We start from the raw sequence: 6,000 nt of genomic DNA on the forward strand, positions 1-6,000 counted from the left end.
AGAAGGAATAGTCCGAGGTAACCACAAACCTAATATTTTAGACTCAGGTTCTAGCCAACCTAAGTCCAGAGAGTGCTCTCTCTTTATAATTTAACTTTGTTTTAGATAGGATTTCAGGCTAGTTATTAGTGATCATGATGTTTTGTTTTGATTGGGTGGTGGAATTAAGAAAACAGATGGGAAAAACATGTATTCAGGCCATTGGGCTATGGAGTCAATCAAGGAGTGGATTAACTGGATTAGATTAATCAATAAAGTAAGAGTTCACAGGGCAGGCTAGCACAACAAAAAGAAAATCTGCAGATTCAAATGTATGAGATAGTCTTAACCAGGGCAAAGGGCAATGAAGAATCCTTAACCGGGATTAAGATGAAGAAAAGAAGGATGATCAGTAGCAAAGGTGTTCTAGACATTTTTGTGCCTTACATCTATAAGCATGAAATGTCCATAATTCAAGGGATCCAAAGTCCCTAAAGATGTTGTTACAGCTCCTAAAGGAACAAGGTCAACCAATGACAGTTTCTCCCAGAATATCTCCACCAAAAACCACTCAGAAACAGTCAATTCAAGATCAATTCAAGAGCTCCACTAGCTGCATGCGTTGCAAAGCACCCAAATGCACTGGCTAGGTGCGTTGCAACGCACTTGGATGCACTACCACGGTGCGCTGAGCGGGAAATGACAAATGGCAAGCTCATTCAACGAGGTGGAAAGACCATGGAAGCTTCCAGAATCTTCTCCAGTGGCACTTGCCTCAATGAATTCGACTAGTGATGAGTAAGAGGCCCTCAACCTCCAAGTGGAAGCAAGAACTGACAGAGAGAAGCCACAAGTCAAAACATAAGCTGACTCATCCTCTCTGCTTACATCTATATATGGGTCTCTCACCCAGAGATTCAGGAGGCTGGAATTTTGTACTTTGCAGAGAATTGTTGTTGGTTTGAGATTGAGATTAGTACATTGGGTGATTTATGCTTTGTTGGAGGAGAGGAAGGGATTCCTTTGCTGGGAGGTAGATGCTGGATCGGAACTCACTTGGTTGTATCTCCTCTTGGACTTTCTTATTCTATCAATAAACTATTTGAGTTTCTCCTACATGTTGTGTACCAATGATGTTTTGTTATACTTACATGTTTAGCTTAATCTGATCTTGAGCTTTTTATGAATGTATATCTATATCTTCGTGTAGTTTCTCTCTCTTGTGATCTTGCAGGAATTCGGTGAAGCTGGGCCGGTGAAGGAGCAAGAAGCTGGGAGCCACTGTAGAGAGGAGTGATTGGATCAACAAACTAGCGGAAGACACAGGTTAGTTACATCCTTTCTCCTCATTTACATTTCATAAAGAAGAAATACTCAATTAGTTTTCCTTGTTTGTTGCTAAGGCACTATCACACCTTAGAGTGGGATAGGGGCATTCCGAATGGATACTTTTCCCAACAACAAATTGGCGACTCCACTGTTACACTAAAAAATGGCACCATGACTATTTACAGTTGAAATGACTCTATCAACAGTCATATTACCCACTTAGGCAAGTCTTATGCCTTTGCTCTCCATGTCAAACTCCAAAAAAGAGAGAAAGTCTTTCAAAATGTATTTATCTCTGGGGACGCAGGTTCTCTCAACCTTACCTGTGGGGACGCACCCAATGTTCACAAAAACTGCGTCTTTGGACGCTCTGTATGTAAAGGTGCAGGTGCGTCCCCCTGAAAAGGTTAAAATGTGCAAGTTTCATCTTTAAAAAGTCACTTGTGGTTATTTCTAGAGCATTCTAGAAGGTTGTTCGACGTGTATTGAGCGCCTCCAGATGGTTCATGCACTCCTACCAAAGAGGAACTTATCCCATCAATAGGGGAGCTATCCCATCCAAAGAGGGGATTATCCCATTGATGATGGACCTGATTAACTTCCTCTTGAGCACTATAAATACAGGAATTGGGCCAGAAGGAGGGGGGTTGAAAAGCTATACACTTCTAAGGGTAAATGCTGCAGGAATTAGGACTCCCATTTAGAAGCTTGTGAGGAGAGATTGCCATCTTTGCTTGTTCTATTTGGAAGTGGGTGAGCTTTGTCAAAGTAGAGGAAGACTCTTGTGGACCCTGGAAGGAGCTTGCACAACACCAAGGCTCAGGTTGTAATGGTTCCTTTTGATTACCTTTAATGCAAATTGGTCCATTCTTCTCAATAACTTGTTGTTTATGGGTTATTTCATGTACTCCTTGGTCTATATGTTGAATATGCTTTGTTTTATGTTATAATCAGGTGCTATTTAATTGTTTGACTGTTGGTGATTGCAGGTTTTGGAGAAAAGGAGGAGCTCATCCAAATCAACAAAGCTTGGACTTCTACAACAGTGTTTGGACAAAGGTAAGAACGAAACACTTGATTTCTCATATCATAATGCATGTTTAGAGAAGGATAGCTCTAGTTTGTTTTGTTTGTCATTAGAATGTCTTAGACTTCTAGGAAGGTCGGTTGTGTCTGCACTTTTGACTGATTCCGTGTTACAAATTGGCGACTCCACTGGGGATTCCATTGATGAGAAAAGTCTTTTCCTTTGTGTGAACTTTGCTTTGAGAAAATTGCTTTATTTTTCTGGTTTTGGCTCTGTGACTTTGTCTCTGGGTGGGTTAGCTTAGGATTAGTTTTATTTTGGTTTTTCTTGAGTTTTTCAGTAGGACGCACCCTCTGAGTGCTGCACAGTGCGTCCTTGGACGCACTTTTGCTGTGTGCACAGAGCGGGCCCGCACCTGTGCTAACGGGTTGCCTGCGTCCCCTGCTAAAATTTGAGAAAATTCCATTTTTTGCATTTTTTGCTCTTAGATTTTGTTTTTTCTTAGTTTTTTCTGCCCAGATTCATTAGTCCCTTGCCAAGAATCTTCACCTGAACTTGTTTCGATAGCATTGAGTGTTTTAGTGGATTTCATCGAAGTATAAGCCCTAGGGTTTGATTTTGAGTAGGTCTTGTAGTGACTTTGGCGGTAGGAGTTGTCAAGCCTTAGATCTCTCTGGTTTTGTCAGCATTCTAAGAAGTCAGACCTGTCATAAAGTCTACCTGTGAGAGCAACTTACCATTGAGTTGTCTCTTGGGCCAATTTCGAAGTGCTTGTTGTTTAAGTCTTGAATTCCATTTTACAAAAGAACAAAAAGATTTGAGTTTTGTTTTGACTAGTCTTTTGATTCTGCATTAGCTGGTCCTTGATTTGATTTTGATCAAGTAAAACAACCTAGAATCATCTTTGTGAGCTTTTGCCTTGTTAGGTTTGCTTAGAGTAATCTCTCTTTTGATTTGCTTGTGAGTCAAGTTTTCATAGTTTTTGTAGCTTTTGAGATTGTTTTTTGTTAAGATAGGTTTATATGCTTTATTAAAAAGAGAAAATACAAAAACATCTCCTTTGAAAAGTTTTGTTTCAAGTAGCTTTGAAAGTTTTGAAAGAAAAAGAGTTTTTCGTGCAAGTAAAGAGTGGTCATGTTTGTGTGCTTGAAAAGAAAAAGAGAATTGTTTCTTTGATTGTCTTTTTTAAGGAAGTTGTTTTCTCTAAAATTTGCATTCTCTCAACTCTCTTAGTTAAGAATTTCATTGAAAAAGGAAAGTAGCGTAAATCATCTTAGGTGCATCTTTGTAGTGGTTGGAGTCGAGTCTACACACCATTGGTTTCACTTCCACTACCTTTTGTCTTTAAATAAAAACCATAAAAGTAACGCTTAAAGTAAAATCGAAGTAGTAACTTTTATTTACTAGGGCTCTGAAACACCAATTTAGATCAGGCTAGTGTCTTGGAGTAGGTGAGTAATTAACTCTCCAAGACAACAAAACCAAACAAGTAGCTTATCTTGTGATAGAATAAATCCAATTGTCTCACTTGTACTCTGGGAAAGATCCTCTTAAAGGAGAAGCACGAGCTCGTGTCCGAACCAGTGAGGGGATCAATCCCCCCTCGTTGGGAACGACGCCAGACACGCACGTATTACAAATGGTAAACCTCGGATTAACCATTGTCGAGGAGCCAGGGGTCACTTGTCGGTAAACCTTGGATTATTGTCAAGGAGCCGACAAGGGGATTGAGCTTGCTACTCTGCCCTTGCGTGCTGTCGGAGTTTAGACTGTTCCCCCAGGTGCATTTGTTGCGGTTGGTAACCTTAGTGGCCATTATCTTTAGGATTCTACCGAGGTGACGGTGGAGGGAAGATCCCACTGTACCTGGAGCAGACGTCGGCTAGTCTCACTTGGATTTTCTGGGGGGTTCACTTCACTCGAGACGGTTAAAGTGGAGGAACTTGGTCCAGTCTATTCATTAAGCAGGTTGCCGGGGTAACTGTTCCACCCGCCACTTCTGTACTGAATCCAGCGAGGTTGGGTTTCATCACAAACTAGCGCTTTTGGTCCGGAAGGCTACTGTTTGTGTTTGGTTTGACGCCCTAGATTCTTTAGGCGTGTGATTCAAATTTGTTTGGTTCTTTAGAGACTTTAGGTGGTTTGATTTGAAATTTTATTTTGTTTTCGTGTGTAGTAGTTAAAAGTTTTTAGCTGTGGCGGAATTACCGAGACAGTCTCGTAGACTTCGGGGCCAGTCTCCTGAAGTTGTTTCTGTGGCCGAATTGTTGAGAAGATCCCGTAGACTTAGGGGTGAACCTCCTCAAGATGAGTCCAGTCATCTAGAAGGTTTGAAGGTTCTTGTAACTCCTCCTAGTGGCAGTAGGGTAGGTTCACCTGAAGAAGGAGAATCTTCCTTGGTGGTCCATCCAGATTACCAAAGTTTAGAGACAGGTTATAATCCCGAAGCTGTTACAGTTTCTGAGCTTGTTGGTAGTTTTTCGTCTGCTAGTGATACAGGCGAAGAACCAGAAATATCCGAACCTGTTACTCCGACTTCTAGTGTTCCTGATTCACCGAGAATAGAAAGAATTATCACCGAAAATCTTCCTGTTGGTTTGATTGCTATTGAAGAACTTGTTCCAGAGGAAGAAATAGGCGTCTCTGATCCTGAAGATCAAATTACCCTTGATCTAAGGGAGCGTGAATCTATCTTTTACAGTCCTCCTAGAAGTACTACTTGGTACCTTTCATTAACCAATTATTTAGACAACTTTGGGCGTTTTTCCACACCTCGTACTCCTTTTCCACCTGGAGGTATTCATACTCCTGTAAATATGTCTGGTCAGTCGTCCGTGTTTACACAAAGTCCTGAATCTTTTTTACATGGCGGTCCTTCTGTTCCTACTGGGTATCAATCTCTTTCTGGTACCTTTGCGGGAGCATCTCCTCAACCTGTTGATCATGGGTTATTAGTTGGAAACAGTGGTAATGTACCATTGGGTGTAGGAGACATTTACATGATGTCAGGTTCAGTTCCCGTTTCCCAACCTCAAGGTGGCCAATTACCGCCTGGGGGGAAGCCTCCGTTAATGCCTCGGGGGCAACCTCAAGGTACTTCCTTCATGTCTGGGGGGTAACCTCAAGGTCAGTACGCTCCTATGGGGCAATACATACCTCAAGGTCAACCCCAGCCTCAATATGTACCCCAAGGTCAACCTCAGTATCAATATCAACCTCAAGGATGGCAACCTCAAGGATGGCAACCCCAAGGGTATCAACCCCAAGGGTATCAACCTCAAGGATACCAACCTCAAGGTCAAGGTCAACCCCAGTATCCGTATTTACCTCAAGGTTATCAACCTCAAGGTCAATACTCAAGTCAAGTTTATCAACCACCTCAAGGTCAATCATATGGTCAAGGTATGGGAACTACACCTTACAATTATCAATCTTATCCTCAATCCGGCTATGGATCTCAGTATCCTCAACCTGTTATGGGTCAATACCCTGGAATTTTAGTATGGGATCCATCACAGGGTCAACAGGTGTTGCAGCCAAGTATACAGTCGGTACCTCAAGCTGGACAACCTGTAGTTTCTGGTCCACCCCAGCAACCGCAACCTGTCCAGTCAAGTGTTCAAACCTTCGTAACTTCGCTAGTTACTCAGCCGCCAATTGCACCT

Source organism: Pinus tabuliformis, chromosome 4_2 (genome assembly GCF_031772625.1).
Source record: "Pinus tabuliformis cultivar Carrire ecotype Pingquan chromosome 4_2, CPIR1, whole genome shotgun sequence".
Lineage (NCBI taxonomy): Eukaryota > Viridiplantae > Streptophyta > Pinopsida > Pinales > Pinaceae > Pinus > Pinus tabuliformis.